Genomic DNA, 25,382 nt, shown 5'->3' on the forward strand with positions numbered 1-25,382 from the left:
GAAAAACTTTCCGCAAATGCTGGCCGGACGGTTCGACGTCCGTTGCTCCGGGGCTGGCAATGACTGGAACCGACGACGACTGAATTGCTAGCGGGCAGGCGAACTTGCAGGGCGCTGTGCCCGTGGCGAGTGAATAAAATATTTACAAAAGGAACTGTAAGTGGAAAACTTTCGTCGATAAACGGCAGCAAAAGCGATGGTATCCCCGCACTAAACAGCGCGCAAGCAGCAAATCTTGGGCCCAAACACTGAAGCAAATCACTCGAAGCACGCGACCGCGCTTCGAGCACCACCATCACCACCATCGAGTCCTTTTTTATCTTTCATGCGAAATTTCCGCACTAATGGTCTAATGATACTTGCCTTTCCCCTCGGGTAGTGCTATCGGCGAAGATTTTTAGCAGCCGATCGCTGTCGCTTGTTAGCCGTGTAGGATGCTTGCGGAACGGGTGCGAAAAGCTTGCGGACCCCCCGCGCGAGTGGCGAGCAAGATGGATCAAAGAATTCCAACCGAGAAGTTCCAGCCAGAAGCGTCAAGGTGATGCTGTGAGTGCAAGCTTTATTACTTTTGACGGGTGTTAACGTAACGAGTACCATCGAGGATAAGCGTGTACCGCGGCTTCCGGTTGGGTAGAGCCACCATCCTTAAGCAATCTCAGCCTTTTGTCGGAGTGTATAAGCCAGAAATTTGCAGGATAACTAGAGACGGTGTAAAAGAAAATCTTAAAGTTATCATGAACAACTCGCCATCAAGAACAAATCTGCACAAACGCAAGAAATTGGAGTAGAAACTTAAAAAAAAGGGACGGAGCTTTAGCTTCCTTGAGCAAGAAGACGATTATTGGCATTCCATCACAGTACGCCTCGTTCTCATGGTAACCGCCCAAAGTCCCAAAGGTGAAAGCTCCATTATCCTTCATTATTACCAGTGCCGAAGCCTACTAGGTTGGAACCGGGAACGTTGGACTCTTCCCGTGGCGCACTATTATCATTCTTAATATGATCATCCTGCTAAAGCTCGAGACAAGCTATCAGTGCTAATGTCCATTGGCGGTCCATGCTTCGTCCGATCCATTGAACCGGCACCGGCCAGGGGGATCGATTCAGTAATCCTCTAAAATATGTCGCTGTCAACACCTTTGGGCCGGAAGTCTGCTGGGGGTTGGCTGGGGAGAAGGGAAAGAGAACCTTTGAGAGCTGCAATGCTTCCCCTCGAGAGACCTCGAGGAACGTGCGATAAACACAGCACGAGCTGACGGACGACTCGACGGGCTTTCAGCCCGTGAGTCCTTGGACGTACGTCAGTAACCGGATGCGACTTTCGTTAGCGAAAAGCTTGCGCTTGGGTGACAAAACAAAAACAGTCGAACGAAAAAGCTCCCGCTTCACTCAGCAGGCTTTTGGGCTGCCAGAAAGGGTGTCAACTTCGGTGCGCAAGCGCATTGCACGGCTCCGGTACTCACGGCCACACCGTAACGCATCGTAACGCTTTGGTCGAACTGTCCGGGTAACTCCTCCGGCGGAGTGGGTTTGAATGCTGTCGCTGGCGCTGCACTGCGCCTGCTCATCATGGCGGTAAATATTGGCAGCCGAAGCGAACGGGTGCCCGAAGTTTGACAGCTGCTCACCGTGCGGACCGTGTGCAGGCCGAGCGTTACCAGGCACTTGGCCGCACAAATTCGGTCGTCCCAGTCAGAGCCAGCAATGTTGTCCGGTTGGTAAGGAAGCGCGATTTTACGACAGTTGTCATCGTCCTCGCCCACCCGAACGCAGCGGATTGTGTGTGCGGATTCGGATTTTGGCAGCGGATTTTTTGCAGTGCGGTAGGTTGTGAACGTAAACCACCAGGAAACCAGAAGCGCCGAAGGAGCAGGCAGGAGTGGGAAAAAATACACTTTAAACGCCCCATTCTTTCACGTGTGCGAGATTACGCCTGAGCGCGGAGGTTTCGTTGGAGTTGGCTCTAAAATACTGTGCCAGTAAAACATTGTTGAGAAACAACTTCGTGCTGTGGTGAAATTGAACAGGTTGAAACGCGTAAGTGAATGAAATCGCCTAAGTTGCCTTTTCGTACGGTGAAGTGATTCGTCAGTGCAACAAATCAATGACATATTCAACTCTTGTCAGCGATGCGAAGCTGATCGGGCCGGGGGCGGTAAAACTGGAGAAAAGTATCTTCTTCAAGCTGATATCGCCGGGGGTGGAGTGAAACGGCGCGAAAGGCAGCCAAAAGTTAGTCCTCGCAAGCAGGCGGTCGGAAGTTTATGTTTATTGTGATCTTTTCCGGAGTCTATTCTGTATTCTGTGGAAAGTCATCGTTATCCTCTTGCCCGCCGAACAATTCCTTCACCAGTCGGGATAAGAAACTTGTTTGTGTGTGTATGCGCGATGGTTTGTGTATGTGCGTGTATGTGTGTGTGGGTGTGTGGGATGTGTGTGTGAATAGAAAGTGCGTGTCCCGGGAGATGAGTGGTGAGTGGAAAAGTTTTGCTTTCGCGATGAGAAAACCAAGCACAATAAACGGAGGCATAAAGCACTGAGCAGCACTGGCTTTGGGAAGCCTTTGCAAGAAAGCCGGCGTACGCGGCCATTGTTGTGGATGAAAAGTCAACGCGAACGATGACAACGGGACAACAACGGGATAACACCGTCCAGCGGATGGTGAATATTTTCGGTGAAAAGTTTCGCACAAATTCAGCACCTAGCCACAAACGGGGGCTCAGGTCACATTCCGGGCACGGTTTCCGATTCGATTGTTTATTATTGTTTCCTATTATCAGCTGCGCCCCGTTCGTGATTGAGTGATCGGAGTCGATGCTGCATACCGGTCCGGTGGTGCGCGACGGCGCCCGGTAAAACGCGCTCAATTTCCACCGCACCCCCGGTCGGAAAATCTCTCGTTGTTTGTTGCCTGTTTGCGAACGGTGAAATGAAAGTTTCGCGGAATTCGCCAGGGGACCCGAGCGAAGCAAAATCGAACGCGGAATCTAGCGGGTTCGGTACGGATCGGTGCAGTTTGGCGGTTAGTTGTTTTGCCTGGGTGGGCTGCTGTGGGAAACTGTGGAAAATGGTCTGATTATACTGTTCTACAAAAGGGGAACAAAAAAAATCGTTAATGTGAAAGTGTGTTTTAAATTGAATTTTATTTCGCTTCTGTGCAGGATGTGAATAAAAATGCCATTGCACGCCGTGGTGCCGATGTAGATGGTTAAGTGATAAAGTGTATTAAAGTTGATAGAAAGTGCTCCAAAAAAAAAATTGAAAAAAAAACCATAAATACCGCAAAGTCTAAACATAACGAAACCGAAACCCAAACATCTCCCACCCACCGGGTCACGTTCCTGCTGGCCGGACGGATTGGTGGCGTAGAAGCGTAGGATCGCTGTGCGGAGTAAATTTTAGGATTCCTCCCTCTTATCGCAGGCACGTCAAGCGGTGTGTCCCGTTTTTTTTTTGCTGGTTGCCCGTTTGGGCGCCCGTCTGGGACCCGGCACGCCCGCAGGGGCTTCCTTGCGATATGATTGTCCATTATTTGAGCCGTGCCACGGTCTCGGTCCGTCTGTGCTTAATCTGCATAAAAGCTTAATGAAGGAAAAAAGCGAACCATCTCCACCGGTTCTCGTCCAGGATTCCGGCCCTTTTCTGGGCCACCGGGGAACGGGAATATTTATTCGCGGAAGTGCAAACGAGAAGTGAAAAGCCAGTCGAAAGTAACGCTCCCGGAAGGTGACGTGGTGCGGCGGAAAGAAAACGGCTCCACCGAACCAGGAATCAGCGAGGGAGAGAGAGCGAAAGTGCTATCATTAGGTTTGGGGTTCAGGTTTTGGGAGATGCTGTAAAAATTCTTCCCGGAGCCCGGTGCCGTCGGGTGTTGTTCGCGAAAGCGAAAACGCGAACAGGAGAAGCACGACGAGAATAACCTCCACGGCGAGTTACTTAAAGGTATGGTTATATTCTATGTTCATTCACTGGCAAATTGATATGATTTGATGAAGAAAGTAATTGAAATTCGTTATACACGACACTCTTTATACACCGTATTTTGAGGGCTTTAAGTTGTACTGGGAAAGAGCCTCGTTTCAAAAACAAGTTTCTTCTTGGAAAACAGAACTGTCACCAGAATTATGACGTTAGCTCGGAATGGTTCCGCTTCCCTCCAATCAATTGCTGAGTGATTCCAATGTATTGTCCGGCGATAAATCTTGTCTTGATACAACGGTCCGGACATTGCAGGCGGGACTAATGTCAGGAAATATGTTTGCTCTCGAATGAAATATGTGCCGCCCGTCAGCCGGACGGACGAAGGGCTTCCACACTAAGAGGTGGGAAAAAAGCTCCTACTCCTTTCTCGTACGGATACAACGGTGACCTTGCCAGATCGCCGCACGATGGCCGTCATCCACGCGAGAATGCACGGTGTGGGGTTCGGGACTAATGGTGATCCCGGGAAGGTTGAAGCGTAGTTAACGACGAAACACACAGTAACGAATCGAATTCCTCATTTGATTGAGATTCCTATGAAAAAGCGGCAGCGGCCACCGATTCGATACGAAGGCCACCCCGGTCTCGCGGCAAAAATGGTGTTGGTGGCCACCGTCACCGCGGGACTGATAAATGAGAAACGATTTTCATCTGGAGCACGAAACCACCCCCAAAACCGGGGGGAGGGTTACTGGGGGGAAACCTCGGCTACAAGTGCCCCATGACGCCTATTTCTTCCCCGCCAACCCGGGGTGGGAAAAATCGATTGCACTGTGGGGAGCACACCGGACCCATCCATTTTTCCAGTTTTGATTGATTGTAGAACATTTCTGTCTACGCACGAAATCGCCACACAACCACACACATAGGGTAGGGGGTGCCTTATGGTCACACGGTGCGTCACGTAGAATGAATGGTTTTCACCCGAAAAATACGGCAACCCGGTCAATAGATGCCCCTAAACGAACGAAACCATTACGATGTTCCGGAACAGTTCTTAGCGTATATGCGCGCTGTGGTGAAGATTGCGACGACACGATATCTTCATTATTTCTATTAGCGAGATTGGTTTGGACGTCCACAAATGATACAATATTGACACACCGGCCTCTCGGTCAGCTGGAAGTAACGCACACGCATCCTTTGATGTGCCGGCACCATTATGCTTTGGCCGGGCCGGACGCTCAAGAATGCGCTATTGTTATCGTCTCAGGGGCCCCGGCCATAACGCCCGCCAGTTGAGGCAAAGAAGAACCCGTGGGAAGCTTAAGGGTGCTTCCTTTTGATTGAGTGAACACCAGCGCAGGTACATCCCACGCTGTCGGCTTCACCGCTGACATCTAAGTAGGCGTATTAAGTTAAGGCCAAAAAAGTAACCTTTTGTCTTCATTTTGGGTAAAGATTTGTGCTTCGAAGCAGAGTAAATGAAATCGTGTGTACGTGTAGCAAATAAATATGCAACGATCGTGGCTCGAACGCATGCACCCATTAGTTGAACGCCCATGCACGTGCAGCTGCTGATGCTGCGCTCCAACAGAAGTTAGTTACAAAATTTGCATCAAACAAATGCAAACTCAATTACCTCTTTCGCACCGCCGGCAAACGACAGGAAGGGGTGTTGCACCCCTTGCATCCCACCGGGCGGTCCACAAAAAACTTGCCAAACCCCCGACGAGAACTGAGAAAGACAAAATTATGGAAGACAACTTTTGCTCTGACGAGCTTTTCGTCGCACTCGCGCGTCGTTGCGCGTGCGAAGAAACATTAAAATAAGCCCTTTTCGGTTGTACGGCCGGAAGTGCGATACGGAAGTGCGGGAAGTGGCCCGGCAAACGCGAACGCGAAGAGCACGTTGAGCGGGCAGGGTGGAAAAATCATTCTCGACATGCAGCTTTACAAGCTGTTACAACGCACACATTTGCATAATACAATAATTATGATGATGACTAGTCATGTTTGCTAAGAATTATCTCGTTAGTGAAACATGAATTAAATATTTCCGCGGATCTTTCCGATGGAAGGGGGGGGGGGGGGGTGTAAGTTGGGGCCTGGGAAAAGCGCAGCCTGATGTGATGTGCTGGAGCAGGGAGTATGGTGAAAATTGAATTTTCCACAATAGAGAGAGAACAATACAACAGTGTGCGACCTAAGCTCCCATTTCCACATTTTCCACATACAACCACACACACACACACAGCACACAATACACATCCCTCTTTAGCGTGTGTGTGAGGGGTTCATGTGTTCGCGAATCGATGCAATGAATGGCGGCTTTTGTGATCGACCTTAGCAAAACCCTGATAGAATGGGAAATGATTTGCCCGCCGCTCATCATCACAGTAGCCCGTATCCTTCAGCTACTCGACGCAAGCTCAAGCTCAAGCTCTGTTAGCGTTTGGTTCACACGATGGTAACATCATTTCCTTAAGCTCAAAGCGCTCCCCGTTCCCGTTTCCTTTTGGGCTCGTCATTCATGTCCGACCTGGTACTCGAACCGTGCGGATGAAGCGCGTACACGGTGAGTGAAGCAATTTCACACATTTGATTCAATCAAGCACACGTTGCCCCCGTGCACATTCTGAGCTCCCCGATGTCCGCGTCCGTTTAGTGCGAGCATAATGCTGCTATAAGTGCGGTCGATTTGAGTGCTTGCACTGGGGGACACCACCGACACCCCGTGCATGACGGCTGGATAAAGATGGATGAACAGAACGGAGGGTGTCATTTCTTAAAAGCTCGTCCCCGTACAATAGCGGGAATGGGTTTACCGTTTACGACCGGAGTGAGGCCGGTCGTACGACGATGTGACATAATAAGCCTTGAACTGCTCACACTTGGCTCGACGGCCGCTCATTGCATCAGTTTCGCGATCTCGAAACCACTGGTAGTTTTCCCTCCATTGGCAGTGCCGACAGGATTCTGCAGCAGTTGCAGTGATTGAAGGGGCGTGTTGGGTACACCGGTGTGCCGGCGATGCTATTGTGTGGTGGTGTGTTTCGCTTGCTACACGATGTAGGCAAAAAAGCGGGTAGCCAGGAAAACGGCTAACAATACCGTCCATGATCACTCGAGTGTTTTATGGAATCAAACAATGGGCTCGCTTTCAGCGTCAGCAACGCGTACCACCCCCAATCACCTCACCCCGTACGTAATTGTGTGCCCGTGGAAAACCTTTACAAACGCTGTGCCTGAACGATAGCGTTTAAGGCTCAAAGGGAACCAGTACCCCGGTGGATTCTGTCTGCGTAGTCGGATGCTTGCGGCAAATAGCCATCCCGGAACGGTGAAAGCGCACTATAGCGCACCGAGAACTAAGAACCCGGTGTGGATGAAGTGCGGAAAAGCTGTGAAAAGCAAAATATGCTGATTGTGCAGAAAATGCGACAAGGCAAGGCAACTGATGGGGTCGACGGGCGCAAGGGTGGTAGAAGCACAAAGATAACAGACCGGAGAACAGATGAAAAAGGATTGCCTTTTTTTTGCTGTGCATAAAGGATAGCTGCTGGACGGTGGTTTTGTTATGAAAGTTCTAAGATTTCTTCCAACATTTATCATTCGCGTTGGTTGTGCATTTCCCTCCACGAATGGAACGGCATCGCAAAGATCAATTGCAGTGTTACTGGTCAAGTAGGCATCGCTTGTAACTAGCTCACTCTCTTTTTCGCTCTCTCTTTCCCTTTCTTGCTCGACCATCAACTTTGTTGAAGTTTGTTTATGAAATTTTCCCCACAATCAATACCAAGTCTGGTCCTTTGTGCCACGAATCAATATTTTTTTCTCTCGCTAACGTACTTCAGGGCAATAAAGGTTAATACTGCACAAGATCATCTTCTATTAGCTCTCTTTGTGGGATACCGTATTCTTGAAAGCGTATCTATTGTAACGATTTTTGATTCCATGTCCACATCATGTCCATCGTCAGCGGCATCCCTAACTAACCCTTCCCAGAAGTCGTTTACTTGATCGATGCGCCAAATGGAAAGTGCGGAAAGGGCATTTCCCTTCGTTACGCACTGTTCGCTCGGTAAGAATCGGCTCGGTAGAAAATAAGGCACCAGCCATTGGGCAAATTGAAACCCTTTACCACACCACCATTCTTGTGCTGTTGTTGCCTGAAGCTTCATTTTACTATTGCTTCAGGTTTGACGACGACGACGATTTTCCCTCCCCCCAGGGGGTGCAAGACAGAATAGCACAGCTTGTTCAACCTGCGCCAAAGCGGAACCACAAAAAAGGTTTACAATTTTCTTTTGTTTCGGTTTTGTTTGAGCTTTGGGGCTTGGCCTTCAGTTGGAGGCCGTTTTGGCTGCCGAGCAGGGTATGCAGGGACCATTTCTGGGCAGTGTTGGTACCGAACGTTGGATATGTCCTGCCTTTTCGCCGGAACCATTTGAGACGGGTCAGCTGGGGCTCTTTGTTTGCATGCATACGGTGCCTGTCAATGGTCTCTGATGGTATTTTCGATAGTTCCAGCCGTAACAGGGCGGAATTCAGTCCCTGTTTGCGTGAATGTACTCTTTTATTTCTTTGATTTTTTGTTGTTGTACAGTAGATAAAATAAAAAGTAACCGTTGCGAGACCATAATCTTCTTGAGAGTTTCTTTGATCAAAAGAAGCCCCTTTTTGTTTGGGGATTTTTACTTGGAAACGTAGTGTTCTTTCTGATGACGCACTAAGAGCAACTAAAGTAGCTTTGCAGTGTAATAAATCGTGTCCTCTTCAGAGAGGTAGTTTCTAATGGAAATTCTAATGGTTGACAGTGTGAAATCTTAACGTTAAGTGTTGATGCATGCTGAAACTTGTAATGGAAACGCGGACGGAAGGTAAAACTTCTAAAGCAAAGCAAATATCTATTCAGCAGGGAAGGAAATAACACGCACTTCGATTTCGCTACCAGAAGTCGAGGAATCACGTGATAAAAAGTGCTTTATCATAATAAATATGTTATAATGTGGTGAAAATGCGGCTAAGGCTCTGTGGAAGGTCAAAACCGTTGTAACTTCGCACCGTCCGGATGCGGGTAAAACATAGAGCCAAAAATAAACGCGCCTCGGGAGGTATCCAATAGCCGACCACCGAACACAGGTCAACATGAGGCCAAGATACAAAGCGCCAGCTCGTGGAGTGGTTGAAACGATTGTCTGCAAAGGCGGTAAAGGTAAATCTAGTCTGATGGATTTCGCACTGATAGCGTTCCGCGGTTCCTATCGTTTCGGGGTGAACCTTCGCCTTTTTTTCCTCTCTCTCTCTCTCCACTTGTCTAATTTCCCAGCCGGCCACGGTACGGTACGGTAGAAGGAAATGAATTATGGATTTAATCTTCCGAACCCACAGCAAGCGCCTGTTTTGAACGTTTCTGACAAACTGTAACGAGGCGCACGGCACGAGATCGGTTCGGGGGCGTGAGGTTCCGTGTGTAATATGGTATGGTTTTGGTCTAAAGCCCAAGTCCTCTTCCTTCGCTTATCCGTTACGCCAACGGTGGACATCCGAGTGAAGCTAAGTGGTTGCACCGTGCAGCAGTCCAACCGTTGCCGCCGTTTGTCGGATGTGCAACATTGGACGCTTTGACTGGCTTTACATATGACTGGATGCGGATTGCTGCGAGTGCAGTTCTGCCGTGTCCGACCGGGACGAATGAATGACGAAAGAGGCTCACGTCGAGATATCACTGAAAGGATAGTTTTGTGCCGGAACTGTGGCACTTGCTAACTCGAACCCGAGATCCTTCGTCACGATACGGAGAGGCACAGTCTAACGAGTTCCATTATCCCATCCATCAGGCCAGGGCCCGGTATCCATCTCGCCCATCCCTTATCGGGGTCGGTCGGGGCCAAGCGAAAACGATAGACCAGAAGCGGTGAGTCCTTAGTTTCAATTCACGGTTGGCAAGTGGCTTTCCCCGTACGGTAGGCGTAACGCGGGGCGAACGAGTCCACCCGTCGTGGGTTTAGAAAATGATGCATGGGTTTTTGTTGGCAAGTCGGGCGGGGTGGGTCATGTGGAAAGGAGGCGGCTCGGTAAGAAGGTAAATCCAGGTCGTACACCACAACCAACCTGGGCCGCTGTCTGTCACCCGTCCACCGGAGTTCACCACTCCAGGAGTTCTCGTTTCAGTGGGATGATTCCTTAAGCTTGCCTTTTTCTTCGCTTATCAGCTGCCAGTTGTGTCTGGGTTGTAAAGGTGAGCCATAGGCAGCCAAGTCGACATGGTAGTTGTTCACCGTCTATCCAGACCTTCAAATGCCACCGAACAAAGTGTGCTCCATTGTGCGCTTCCGGCATTTGTCCAACAGCGACACAAGAAAGCGAAGTTGTTACACAGGCAAAGAATACACAGCCACGGGACTGGGCGAGTGTAGCTGGTCCGAGATGTGCAAGCCGTGTTGCAAAGCGTTTGTTGTTTATGGTATCATATTCTTTTCCGTACAATAGCGACTGTTTTCGCTTTTGATACTGGTGCGGTCGCTGTTTCTCGTGTGTGAAATACATCAAAAGCCTTCAGCCTTGCTTTAAAGGTGAATTGGATCAGGAAATCGCGAAATCGTTTTTCTCAAACAGATGTATAGTTGTTTATTTATTACGATATCACTGAATGAAGAGCCACCATGTTGGATCGTTATATTAGAAAAAGGAAATAATTTGGTACTTAGTTTGCGTAATCTAAGCACCAGCTCACTTAAAATGCGATAAAACCTCCAACTTTGGTAATTGAGATACGTTTTTCACCCACCCCCACCTTTGGGCATTGAAAATTTGAATGGTTGAGCAAAGCATCTCTGTGCGTGTTTTTCTTACCTGAACGCTCGCGTCAGCGTCAAATGCGCTACCATGGCAACGACCGAAAGTGCAGGATAATCTGTTTTACAATGTGCAATTCAGTTTCCGGCGAAAATGAACTAAGAACTGTGGTGCACCGTCACCGTGTGGGAGAACTATTTGGCTGCCGTCCATTCCCTGCTGGATGCAATCGGTTGCAATCTAATGCAGCAGCTGGCACCGGCCGGGAAGGTTGAATAACACGGGCTTCGGCCAAACCCCAGAACCTCCGTTTTGCGCCGCCCGGTGCGATATGCAGCTGCATGTTTTATCGCTTCCTCAGCAAGATGCGCGCGAACAAAGAGTAGTGCAAACAATTATTTCCGAAGCTTCAATCATTCTGCTGGATGTGTGTGTGTGTGTTTTAGTTTTTTTTTTGACCTCCTCCTGTGAAGCTTGTGTGGTGGTTTTTCCACGCTGTCGAATGCATCGCATGCACCGCATCGGTCGTTGTTCGATTCTTTATCTGCACAACCTGCTGTGCGTTGGAGATGGTTTTGTGAGGATCGACAGGGAGCCACCTCACTGTGGCTGGGATGTACAAAAAGCATGTTGTTCTACTTTTCGGAAGCATTTCCGGTGCGAGCTTTGGCAATCTTGCCGATTACCGATGATGGAGGAGTGATTCGCGCTGTGAAGGATGGGAGAAATGCTCCATCCCCGGGTGCAAAGTGGCCAGGGTAAATAAAAATGTGTTGTGTACTGCTGCCGAGAGTAGCATGAAGCACCACCTGAACTATTCCTTTGGGAAAATTTTTCCCCTTGCTGGGGCCGTACGGGAAAGTGGCCAAGAGTCTGTGGATTTTGACGGTGTGGAGAAGCGCACGTTCCAAATGAAACATTGTGTGGCACATCATCATCATCATCATCATCAGCATCATCAACTGCAGCATGATGATTGAAACGAATTTTCCCTGGAACAATCGCTCACAGCACTGGGTCTGGGATTGTGGCTTTGGGCAACATTTTGCAGTGAAATCCTGCCCACTTGCGTTCGTTAAACAGTTACCACAGCAGGCGTACAGAGCGGTGACAGGTGAAAGGATGGAAGGATCTGTTGGGTTTTTTAATCGTAATAGACGCCTCAGCTCGAGATGGAGGTAGAGATGTCCGTGTCAATTTGCAACTCCGGACAGCAGCTGTTTGCTGGGAGGGAGGGGGGGTGGAGAAATTTTAATTGCACGCCCACCATCCCCCCCCCCCACTGACTCCCAATGTGGGACCCAAATAACTTGATGCTCGCTGGGCCGGGTTGGGTTGAGCATATGAAATGGAACCCTGCTGGCCTCGGGATGCACTCGACTGATTTTCCTTGGTGCACTGCTACTGTGCAACTGTCTACACGGCAAAAAACACAATCCCACACACAGGGAGTGGAGTGGTTTTTCTTCGTGGCGTTTTGTTTTGCTACGTTGGCCAGGCAATAAATCCTTCCCCCAGTGGCAACGAAACTGGACTGTTACGGAAAGTTCTCGCTGAAGATGAACTCACTGGGCACGGAGCAAGGGGTTTTTACACTTGGTTCTTTTTTGTCAAATATCGTTGTTGATGAAACATTTGGTAATAGTACTCTTGGGTGGGACAATACCAAAGTTTATTGTCCAAACGGCTGGATGAGTTCAGGAATTTGAGAATATTAATACAGCTTATGGCTTAAACGTTATATTTCATAAAACCATTTTTCACAAGATTAGGATTGGGAAATTCTATGTTCATTTTCCGCCTGGAATCCCAACGGGATTGGTTTCCATTGAAGTAGTAGCGCTCCGGGTGCGTGCTCTGCCCAACCGATTCGAACACACAAATGTGCAATGTCCTTTATTTTTATCGCCCGTTGCGAGTAGCGAGTAGTGAACGAAGAAGTTAAATTATTTTATCAACAGCGTTTGAATACGAAACGATCGCACGGAGTTGGTACGGTGGATCGCACACGCCTGAAGCTGATGCGACGAGTATCTAATAATCCTTTGCATACACTTACGTCCGCACTCAATAGTGAAGAGAACTAAAAACTGACACTCATCCACGCCGGGGAGGGTTGACGGGTGTCGCTGGAACAAAAACTGAATACTTCGTTAGCCTCGACTATCGCTAACCATCGACAAGCGCCGTCTTTTCACCACCTTTCCCCCCCCCCCCCCCCGCACCGGCAAGAGTGTTATGTAAATGAAGCGAGCAGGACGGGTGTGGCGGGTCGCATTCACCGTAGAATCCGTATCCGTAATCCAATCCACGTTCCCGGCCCAGGCGTACACAGCGCACCGGAGCATTGGATGGTTTGGAAAAGGCACGAGCTCTTTAACCACAGGACCGCAGCGAGGAAGGTTTGGATTGTGGGAGACGATGTTAGTCACGCCCTAACCGGACGGTGGACAATCGTTTGGTGCAGCTGGGAGGTTCTCCGTCCGTGGCAGCACGGAAGTGATGCATTAATTTTTGCGCAGTGAACTATAATTGTTGATATGATGAGAACGTGTCCTGGGAGTGAATAACTTCCTTTTGCCGGTACAAGCAAAGATCTGGGTGTGATTGTTTTTGCGTGTCCCGTCCTTGAATGCTTGAGCATCGTGCGTGATTATGATGAGTGTGGTGGTTGGGCGCCGTAGAGCGTGTGGTGCTTTGTTTTCGCTGGAATGGACTAACTCAGTGCTGAAAAAATTCAATCCACTTCAGTCTCAAATTAAAAAGGTCAGTTTTCTACTGCTTTAAAGCAAGTGTTATCTTAATTCTGGGAACTCCAAAGCGAATCTGCGAACTGAGCGTGCTTTGGAAGGTAGAAACCACTGCATCTTGCCGTCCCTCGGACGAACTTCAAGATGTGGGCTATCAGTGTTTCATTGCACCAATCTACCGCAGTGGTGGTTACGGTGTGTCAGAGTGCCCATGCCGATACCATCGAAACCGAAACCTTCCTTCAGCGATACCGGAAGCATATAAACAAAGCAATAGCCTCGTCGTGGTCTATCAGCACCGAGGTGGTATCGACGAACCGCAAACTCGTGTACGTCACGTGCTCTCCAGGGTCAGGACGTCAAAAGCGTGTCATATTTCAATTGTGTTGCTGTGATTCCGCTGCAATACGTTGCTGTATGTGTGTGATGTGTCCTTGACATACGAAACCGGGTGGAAGAATGTATAACACAAACACCCCGAAGGTGGCAGAACCGAGATGCAGGTGGGAAATTAATTAACATACGACATGGTGTAATCGTGATGAACCTTCAAGTGTGGGTGCGGTGCAGGTTGTCAGGAACGGCAAGATCCTGGCCTATCAGCATCCGTAGCATGTTGAGGATTACCCCCCCGAACACCCCAAGATGGAAACGGTGATGTTTACAAACATTGTTGACGCCAAGAGTTAGCGCGTGCCATTTATTTGCTGTAATCCCTTGATACAGAAATTTCATTTGAGTGTCACCTTTGTTGGTGTGCGCACGCCGCTGCGGGCTCCGTGAACTATGTTGCACTATTTTTGATGAACGGATCAAACCGCAAGGTTTTGCGGTTGCGGTTGCCATGACACCGACCATGGCACTCCGCGTCGAGCGTGGGTGATTCAATCGATGTTAGGGTGGAAAGTTTTTCTTTTGGCAACTCCCGTAACGGTTCGTGACACCTTCACCGAGACAAACACTCCGGGAGTGTCGGAACGTGAGTGATGCTCGTTTACGGCCCGTTGTCTCCCCCCCCTCCTCCCCACCACCAGCCAAGTGCCTGCGACCTAATTTCGATTCATCTGGTATGGGGCGCACATAGCGGCACTTTGTCATTCTCATTACTGTCAGACTGTTTGACATTGGCAGCACGAGAAGTCCTTCGCACGCATCCGAAAAAGGCAAAGGCTACGTGACGCGTTGTTGTTGCCGGGGCTGTTGTGGCGCCAACCGACAACCTCACGCACCCGAGAAGGATCAAGCATGTGCCAAACATTTGAATTTCTCTTTTGGCAGTTGTGAGAAGAGGGCGTTCTTCCTGCACAGTGGCAGAATTACTGCAAAGGGGGAGAAAAAAACATTCCTGATTTGCCACGTACCGAACGCCATTTTGGTTGGATGGTTTCTGCGTTACGCAAAGCGAAGCGGTAATGCTGTGATCCTTTCACTCTTTGATTCGGTGTGGTTCCACGCAGTCGTTTGTATTCACATAATTATACTTGGTTGCATGCGCCACCTTTTGTTTCACATGCGATAGCACCGAATACACACACACACACACTTTTGGACAATAACTTTGCAATTCTTATTCCATCTCACCGGTTCGGGATAATTGTACTCGGGAACTCGGTCGAAGAAAGGGGCGCCATAATGAAATCGCTCAATCGGAACGGGCTTCAGCTGAATCGCTGAAGAGATGACATTCACAATCGTGCTTGCTTAAGCGTGTGCGAGCTTATTTCGCTGTACATAGCACAACCCAGCACGCAGACACAAAACCCGTCGTGTGGGGCAAAAATATTGTTCGCAACATAATGCTCTTATCAACTTTCAGCCCGAGCCCGTCGAGCGGATTAAAATTCATTACACAATTGGTTGTTGCGTCCGATGGTGACAGTGTGTGTGTGTGTGTGTGTGTGGAAAAACTTTTGCCCACACGCGTGTGTGTGTATGTGTGGGTGCGATTTTGCACATTACAACCGCATTCCGAGCCCTTCGATCGCGAAGGGGGAAGAATTGATTGGAATTATAACCGACTTGTGCAAATTAATTAGCTGGCCGATTATGGCTTTCTCGGTAGGCCACCACCATCGGTGGGTAAGATTACTGGCAAACTAAATAAATTAATCAAGTACGGTATTATTTTCACCGGAACCAACTGTGTTCCAGTGTGGGACTTCAAACATGCATCTGCTGGGAACCAACTGGAATCGGAAAAGCTTTTCGGTAAGCGCATTCCAATCCACTACGTCGAGTGACGAGTGTATCAAAACGACGGATTATGTCCGTGATATCATGAAGATTGGAAAGTTGTGTGTTGCCTTGCTTGGTGTATAGCATACAAGCCTGTCCCATTGTTGCCATCACACTTCCAGCCTGAAGCACTCGGTCACGACACCTGAGAATGTTGAGCAGCTAGGCAGAAGCTTCTGCTTGTTAGGTCTGCATATCCATCAAGTTGTTGGGGATAAAATATGTGAAAGCGGAAAATTAATATTCTCTCGAAGGAAATAATTGAAACCGAATCTCTTGGAAAATGCCTTCGTTCGACGTGGTGCCGTTTCTCGTCTAGGCAACGAGGGGCTGTGTGTATGTGTGTACGACCGAACGAGGCAACGTGGTACGTGGGATGAATTTTTATCTTAATTAAAAGTTCGGCTATCTATCGATTGGTGAGGTCCTCGTCGTTATTGAATGTTTTCGCACATTTTCCAAAGCGCATCGAATTCCATTCGACGGTGGGCAGACGATTGGTTGGGTTGGGGGTTGTTGCCAGGGTTTTGATAATTTTGCTGTAAAATTTACACAAAATCAATAGCATCGCCTACAAGTCGCCTGAGTCGTTTGGAAGATGCAAAAGAACGATATTGAGTTGCTCCGGTTGGGGGAGGGCGGATGTTGATCGAAAATGTGGGCTGTGTGGGAGGAGGATTAATGAGCGCTTTGCGGGATAAACGGTTGGAGTTGGCGTCGTGCGGGGCGAAAAAGACAGCTTAAAATTAATGCTTCATCTAATAAACTGCCTAATAGAACTTTCTGAACAGGCTATATGCCCTTGCCATGCGTTGTTTGAAGAATGGTTAAAATATTTTATTGGGTTGAAATTATCACAAGCATCGTCAAATATTTGCCCATTAAGACGGTTTTAATAAGGAGCATACATTTGTACCCCCTTTCATGAATGGCTTTAAGGTCAGGCGAGAGCCTGTTGGCCTGAAAAGATTAGAAATAAATTCACGGAATACCTCCATTCAGCGGCGTAATCCGCTTTTCCACCCCGGTTGAGATATGAGCAGATCGACGGGTGTTGGGATGTATAAATAATCCCGGCCAGCGTAATGGAAAAGTTGATAGGCAAATGGATAAAATGCCAGCCGGTAAAGCCATCGCCACCGTCGCCAATCGCACGACACGTTGTGATATGATTTTCCCGAAAAGGAAACTTTTCGAACGGATCGGATAAGGGAGGGTTTTTGATTATCGTTTTGCTGCTAAGGCGAGCAGCTCCAGCCCGAACCGGTTACGATGTCGTTTGGCAGGAACGGGAGTCTCTGCATGGAGCTCCTGGATCTCGTGCAGCCGAATCAACCTTTCCCCGTGGGAGGTGAAATTATTATATTTATCAAAACCACGATTTATGCTAATAGGATTTTGCAGGACCTCGTGGAAAAGGCACACGTAAAAACAAGCTACCCATTAATGGGGACTTCGATAAGACGAGCGCTCGCATACATATTTATGCGAGGGTACATGTGCATCCATTTCCCGGACACGGCACCGATCGCTTACGATGGGGTCTCCCCTTTTGGAAGGCCCTTGATGGACGTGCAACCGGATCGCAAGATAGCAGTGTTATCCACTCCGAAAATCATGTGCTACATTTCCTTTCGATTTCATTTCGGAAAGCGAACGTTTAAAGTGCGAGAGAAAAGGGCAGGTTAACGCTTGTTCGTTTTGATGCGATGTCGACAGCTATGTCCCTAGCAGTCGGGTTCGTTACCGTGTTGACTGCAGGAGAGGATTAGGTTTACTTCCGGTAATCTTGTTTCTTTTCTCCGTTCCCGATTTGCACAGAGCTTGGGCGCATAAATGTCCGCATGAAGAAGGACCAGCCGAAAACGGATCATCGATTTTCAATTTTCCCGATGCAAGTGGAAGGAAGCGGGAAATAGGTCCTTCAATCGGGGGTGGTTTTTTTTTTTGTTGCCACCGACACTTGGGCCTGCAGGATGGAAGGCTGAAAGTTTTCCGATTCTTCCCTGTTTTTTTCTGCTATTGCTTTGCGAGTGTACCCGAATGTGATGGAAAGTGATGAAAATTCTGAATTTCCAATTTCGGTGTCGTTTATTTCGCTTCCTCACAGCGATGTTCTTCGTTACTGCCCTGCTCTGGAATTGGTGTTGTGTGGCAGCTAATCCTTCGGGATGCAGCGGTTCCGTTTCCCTTTTTTTCGATGGGTTTCCGGATGTAGATTAGCAACCTCGAATGTTGCTGTTGTTTCCGAGGTGCGGGACAGAGCGCCGCTGTTAACGATCGTCCAGCCGCAGTTGGGTTGACCCTGTCCAATCATGTGCCGGTTGCCCCGGGTTCGCCAAACATTCCCATACCACCACCGTCCCAGCCATCCGTGTCCGGAAGGTTACTTTCACGATGGGAGCGGTAAAAATTGGATTACTGCCCAGACTTTTACCCTAATTTTCTTTCGGGGTGACTTGATTTTATTACCACGTAGCGTAGCGGCGTTGGTCTCTGTTAACTTTTGTTGGTGCGGAAAGCGAACCTTTGGGGATGGAAAATCTTTCAACTTGAACTTTACGACTCTTGCAACACCCGACAGCGGTGTGGCGTTTGGTAACGTGACGGCACGCAACGGTGAGCGAGATTCGTGCAGGGCATGGGAAAAATGGGGTTTTTTTCTTTCTGGCTGATGGCATTTCGGGGCGCGTATGCGTACGATGCTGTAAATTTCCGGCAGCGGAAGTTATCAAAGTGTAACGGTTTGTTTTTTTTTGCGAGCCATCCGACGAGTGGTTGGATTTTGTTTGCACAAGAAATTTGCAACACATAAATATCGGATGGGTGCCAGCGGTTGAAGCAGCCAGTCCGGAACGGCTTCGCTATCGTCCGCTTCGGGGATTCGGTCAAACGTTACCTGCGCCCTAATTGGAAAGTGGGCCCGAGGGTGGGCCGTGCAACAAAAATTGCGTTTTGACTGGTTCGGCCGTCACCGTTTGACTTTATTTTGCTACTAATCCAATTTTGATTTGTTCCATTCCTCCAATGCGCCCGTTGGGATGGAAAAACCGACCAAATTGATTTACCCCCAAAAGCGTTGTCCTTTCGCACCGTCCTGCCACTCCATCTTCAGTCACCGAGCATACCGATTTATGTTCGGCAATTAAGGAAAGGCGACGAAACTGAAATACCCATAAAATGGTCGAACCTCATCTGCATACTCGAGTCGAGCGCGCCGTTCGCCTGCCGGAATTCTAATCCCGAGCAATTATCTTATCCACCGGGGCAAACGAACGGGGTGTCCAACGAGGCGCAACACCATTTTACGGTCCCAGCAGCACTCGTGGATGGCGGAGAGGGAGTTCTGGGAGGGGAACTGTATTTGGGACCCCCATTTGGGTGAATGCTAAATTGGGTATCGACAAATCAATTTATTATTCCAGACAGGTCTCACGCTTGTTTTGACCGAGACCGGCACCGAAATCAGACAAAATAAATCAAAGATGTAAAGGGCCACCTGCTCGCTGGTTAGTGCATGGGGATGCCAAAAGTTTTGTGGTTTGGCAAACAACATAAATATCCACTGGCCTGATTAACTTTAACAGGGTTAACGCTAGTTGTTAAATTAGTCGGAATACATTTTACAGCCGAGTGGGGATGTGTTTTTTTTTTTACCGTTCATTACGCCTTTATTTCAAGCGACATCTCTTTCTCTCCTTCTTCCTCTCTCCATCTATCCCTGGTGGCAGAAGAGACCGGGTCATTCGAGCGCTTGTAATCACGGCGAATCAGCGATGTCAGTTTTAATTGCAAAAATAATCTCCCATCAGTTTAAACCAAGCGTTTTGCGTAATGTTTACACTTCTGTTCCCTTGCCACCACTCCGTGCTCGATGGTTTCTATGGTTTGAATAAATACATGGCAACATTTGCTCTGGTCAATGGTCATCCTTCCGCTTGAATTCAGTGCGCAACAAGGACTGTACGATTACCAGTGACCAGGCGTCTCCATCAATTACGGTACCGCAACACTATCACGGTCGCTCTCTTGCTGGGAGGGGACTGCAGGGACAGTAGCAGGATGCAGGAAACGGGTCTATTTCATGCGAAATAAACCACAAAATGCCATGCACCTGATACGCTCATCAATCTACCGCCGGCACTGGCAGCCCGGTCCGCGAACCCGTCGGTCGCACTCACACGCGGCATGTTGCGGAAGGAGTGAATGCAACCATGCTCTAAATTATACATATCTAATAACGAATAATTGATTCATATGAAAAATGCCCATCGCTCTTCAGTATCAGTAGCGACCGGACTCTTCAAATTTAGTTACCGACATCCGTTTTGCATCGAAGTTGCCGTCGCCTTTGTGTTGGTGTGCACACTAATAAACATCGTGCCTGTAAATAAATGCAATCCCCAGCATGCTCTGATCGAAACTGACAGTTGTGGTTTATTTATTCGTTCATCGGCGTTCCACGGTGTGGCGAGAGCGAGAGAGAGAGAGAGAGGGAGAAAGAGAGAAAGCTTTCGGTGCAGGAAGGCGTGCTCGCTGGTGTTGTGGTTTTCCGAGTTTTCATATGATTGGAACTGAAATTAGAATCAATGTTTGGACAGATTATATTACAGTGGGCTAAACAAACTACACGGGGTTGGCACGGCACGGCAAACGACAGAACGCTTTACGCAGCGCTCAACGGTTACATTCGGGCGCATGTTTACCTGCGCCATTTTTATAAAATGCTTTCAAAACATAAACATTTCGTACCCGAATGTGATGAACGGATTGCTGTGGGGGCAGGGAAAAAAAATAAATAAACATACCGACACGGACCCTGCCCGTTTTTTTTTTCGTAACGCAAAACACACGGGTTGTTGGGCCATTGTTTGTGCCTTTGGAGCGCAAACGGGGAACAGCGTTCGACCACGTGGAAAATTTGAAACATCACGGACCGACCCGAAGGCAAGAAGGCGTACATAAATCATGATGCCCATTTTGGCGTAACTGTTTTCCGTTCGCTGCATAACGATGAAGTCCGTTCCTAACTGAACGCTGTTAGGCCTCAAGAATCCTCCCTGCCTGCTCGAGTGGGTCGAATGTGTGGCGTACCATTGCCGTGCCAAAACGGATGAGTTCCATATTTTAACGATCAGGTCGAGAGCGTCCTAGTGAGCATTAATATGCCACCGTGTCGGCGTGCCTGGAAAGGCAATAAATTCACCTGAACGCAGGGATGACTACAAGGTTTTGCAAGGGCGTAGGCATTTCAACCACCGCAAACATCGCTTCTTAGCATGAACGATCATTTTCTTGTATTTTGGGCCATTGTTTTTACGGCCTAGGTGTGGATGTGTGTGTGTGCGTCCCTCTCTCTCTCTCTTCCCGGGCGTTGTTTATGGTGTCGGTCAGCTGAACTCGGTGGTCGATTAATCTTCGATCAACACAAACCATTTGGAAATGGAACGATGATATATTTGCCATTGGGCGCCGGTTCTCCAGCGAAATGACCATTTCCCGTGGTGACCGGACAGCTACGCATATCAATGCGTTGAGGAAGAAGGGAATAAATCATAACCTTTTTACCGGATGTGCTTATTAACAGCATCGTTTTAGATGAGCTTATGATAGTGTTGGCTAGATGAGCCTTTTGGCAGAAACGCATTGAAACTGATAAGCATTGATGTTATATCGAAAGTAAGTAGGAAATATCTGGATCTTAAGCAAATAAATTGCTCGCCAATGATCTGTAATCAGAATTCAATTCCTCCGTTGAGCCACCTTTGGACGCGTGGAAGTCGTTCAAAGAATCAAAAATAGACAGGCGATGCAAAAGTGCTCCAACGGTGGAAAAATCTTCGGATTCGTTTTTCACGCCTTTGCCGTTGCCGAAACTTTCGGAGGCATTTTTCTCGCTTTTCTTTTTTAATGCGCTGTGAAAATCCACTTCAAAGGGTCGCGTTATAATAACTTCTCGCTTTTGGTCGTATCAAAAACTAATTTCATTGTTTGGTTGATTAACTAAGGTTATCCTGAGAAAACCGTTCCCCGGCGTTTGCCGGCGTGTTGGATGGTCATTGCCGAGAGTGTCGGCTGTGTGTTCGCCGGGCCGTGTTTCGTGACTTTCGGCAAACAGGCCTAATCCTAGCGCTCGGCTAGCAAACACCCATCCGTTCCTGAACCCGGTCCATCCGTCGGTTCATCCATTTTCTCGCCACAGAAATGGGTACATGGACCTTTTCTCGTGATTGAAGGTCCCTTGGAACCGGGAAAGGAAGCGACGGCTTGTGGCGAACATTTTAACACAAACAACATCTCGAAGGTCTTTGTAGAAACAAGGCATCCATTGAGATACAGTTTAAGAGCGTTTGCTGCTTTTAGAGCGGTAGAAGAATGAATGGAACGCTCACTTGGACGATCCGTCGGAGTCGGACGATTGCGAGAGAGAGAGAGAGAGAAGACGTTTAATAATTTCATTACTATTGTTATGATACGTTCTTATTTTAATCATCCCATCATTATTGCGGCGCTGTCTAGGGCATTGTCTGTCTTCGATGTCGATGCCGGAGGTGTATCGCACCCCGGGCGGTAAATAATCGCAGAGACCAGAAATAAAAAAAAGCCGGATCTCGCAGCAGGGTTGCCAGCTTTGGCTCCACTATCCCGATCCACAAGGCCGGAAACCCATCGGTGTACGGTTAAGTGCAGCTTCAGGACAGCGAGACTGAATTACTCTCAAAGTAGCAGAAAAACCGGGTGGGAAAACCCGTGCACGGACTGTATTGACTGTAGCTGACAGCACATTCTGCTGCCCAGAGATTGGAATCACGTCCGTCGAGTGTGTACTTAACGCCACAGTAAGCCACACCTTCGTAAGAGCATTCCGCACACAATGTGTGCTAGCGTGTGTGTGGGGGGACTCGATGTGCTTCTCATCGGCACTTTGTTTCGGACGTAGTTAGAAAATCCGGACAGGATGTGTTGGTTGTGGATGATGTCTTTCTTTCGTTCGTTCCAATAATGACCACCGGAACACTTGGGCACGCGTACAATATTTGTACCCTCGGCCTAGAAAGGGTAAAGAAATGAATGCCCACAGGCAAATGTTTGACATTTGAACAAAGGTTTTTTGCGTTGTTGTTGTTAATGATATTTGCGGTAAAAAATGGTTAAAATTAGAATCACTTTTCTAAAATCAACCAAGGATTGTTTGCTGCTGCGCCGCCGTTGAACAGAATCTTGGTACGCTCACTCGTGGGCCGAAGGTTACACCCCGTTAATGGCAAATGTGAGCCAGTTAAAAAGGGGACCCAGCAAGAAGGGCAAACCGTTGACTGACCGCTTCATTTCCATGACCTATCGCCCCCAAAAAACCCAACGGTAGTATTTTTTTTTGTTCCGGGTTGAAGTTGGACATCGCGTGGGTGTTTTTGGGTTTCGCAAAACTTTTCGATCCATGTTTTTTGGGAGGCCAGTTTTGGTGGAAAGCTCGGACCGTCACAAATACTGTGACCGTCACGGACTGTGAGTGTTGGGGTTTGGGGTTGGGTCGAATATCTTAATCAAATAATTCACCGGAATCCTCGAATGTTGATGAGGATTGGTCAGAAGGAACAAACAAAAAAAAAATCACCAGGTGCAAGCCTCCCAGAAAAGTGGGCCACAACAGCAGATGCTGACGGAAAGGAAGAAGATCATTAATAACAAAACCTGGCCGGAAAACGGAGTACCCAGGATTGCTTCCACTCCCTGCCACAGTGAACCGGCCCTCTAACGTGGGCCTTCAATTTCCGGCCCTCGTGTACGTTTGACGCCGTGGGAGAGTAAAAAGGACACCATTTCCAGGTGGCGTGACCCCGTGTACCGGCGCGATTGGAAGCGGCGCTTGCGACGCTTATCTAAACATTCGAAGCAAGTCAACACTGGCCAACAAAACGGTGCAGAGCATCACCGATGATGGTCATCACTCAGTGCGATGGTATGCAGCAGCAAACCGACATGACGCGTTGTTGATTCGCTGCCATGTTTTCCAAAAAAAGACTCTGCCTTTGCCGTGGAATAAACTGATTATTTTGGTTGGAAGCCATTGTTGGGCCCGGCTGAAGTTTGGTCTCCAAACCGTTGTTATTGTTATTATTGTATCCGTGCGTTTTTCACGCGCGATATTTTTGACGCATGGCGGAACCTTCTTTTGGCCTTCGATTGGTTGGTGTCAAGGGGTCAAGCGCTGGGGTCAGTGGTCAGGTCGTGTGTGTGTGCATTGTTTTTACTTACCGTAAAATTGGTAGCTTTGCCATATTTATTCGGTTCGCTGCCTGGCTGGCCCGGTGGAATCGATTCGGTGCAGAGCGACCGCCGGTGCTTTCGCGAGTGCCACTGACAGGCGGAAGCTGATGAGTTCGACACGGAGGGCAGGAACGGAATGCTGTACGGCAGCATCGTTTGCCCGTGGCATCAAGTTTTCATTTCGCCGTTGTTCCGGTGCACAAATGTTTGTCAAATAAAAGCAAAAGGCGCACTCCGAAACTCGACCTAGTTGGGAAGGGTGGCTCATTGTGTTGCTGACAGGATATGAAGCGGGCTTTCGTAGCCGGGCCAGTTGTTGCACGCACCGGTTCTGCAGGTATGGCAGGCAGGTTGTAGTGAGTTCGTGTTCTTTTTTTTTTGTTTTCATTCGTTCCATGCATTGATATTCTTTCTGGTTCGGTATTTTTGATGTTTGGCTGCCGTTTGTTCGCTTTTTCGCGCGCTGTATTGTTGGCCATCCTGATCGGGAAAACTGCTATAACGATCATTTCGTCTGATGGCCGATTTCCGGCAACTAGCGAATAGGACGAGCTGATGTTAAACATTGCATTCGTGAGTGAAATAAACATGCATGGAATTATTTTAACCGATAGACTTCCCGTTAAGTCGGCAAAAAAAAACGGCGGAATATTGATTGCACCTCTCGGTGCACGGTGCGGTATTAATTTTAAAGAAAGCCTTTCGTATTTGTGTAAAATGGACGGTGAATTTAAGCGAAAAATCTAAAACAAACTCGTTTGCGAAATGAGCTGACGTTTCGAATCCTGTTTCCGACAGCATCCGATTGTGAAACACCTCGATTCGTGCGGGAAGAACACTGCGATAAGCAGTTTACGAGCAGTTTAAGAAAACGATAAAATGAAACTAATAATCCTGTGACAAACTGTTGGGACTGGGCCGCTGGTTTGGCTTGCTGTCCGTGTGCCGTAAAGCATTCTTTCCTAATGTACCAACCCCCTAATTTCGGTCTGTTTGTGTGTGTGTTTTTCGTCTCCACGGTCGCGGTGCATAAGCGGCGTCTTGAACGTTTTCAAAAGCCATCGTGTTTAAACCGTTAAGCCGAATGGTCTCTTAAGCCCCGGGGCAATAAATCAGTTTTTTCTCTTCCGGGGGGTTTTTTCTTTGCGTCGCCGTCGTTGTTGTTGTTGTTGTGGCCATGGTGGAACTTTCAGACCCGGGGAAGGTAGTGTATCAGCACATCTTTCAGAATCATTTCTTCGCTTCGGCCCCGGATGTTTTGCTACTGGGCTTTGTCAATTTTTCGCAAGAAAAGCTGTGGAAATGCTGCGAAAGAGTAAAGCTGAAATCCGTTTCACTCACCCCGTCTCATCGACAGAGTTGGAGAGCAGAAGCGATCGAAGGGTGAGAAACCGTACCGGGGGGGGG

General features: G+C 48.4%; 1 protein-coding gene across 4 annotated transcripts in view; it reads left to right on the top strand.

Moving 5' to 3' along the window:
* The first annotated feature begins 1,699 nt into the window (after positions 1–1,699).
* Positions 1,700–25,382, top strand: part of LOC128310434 (uncharacterized) — a 162,911-nt gene continuing 139,228 nt past the window's right edge. For all 4 annotated transcript variants that reach the window (XM_053047076.1, XM_053047075.1, XM_053047077.1 and 1 more), the window contains exons 1-2: positions 1,700–1,823; positions 3,162–3,942. The gene's annotated coding sequence lies outside the window, so the exon portion shown is untranslated. The remainder of the gene's footprint in view (positions 1,824–3,161; positions 3,943–25,382) is intronic.

Source organism: Anopheles moucheti, chromosome 2 (assembly GCF_943734755.1).
Source record: "Anopheles moucheti chromosome 2, idAnoMoucSN_F20_07, whole genome shotgun sequence".
NCBI lineage: Eukaryota > Metazoa > Arthropoda > Insecta > Diptera > Culicidae > Anopheles > Anopheles moucheti.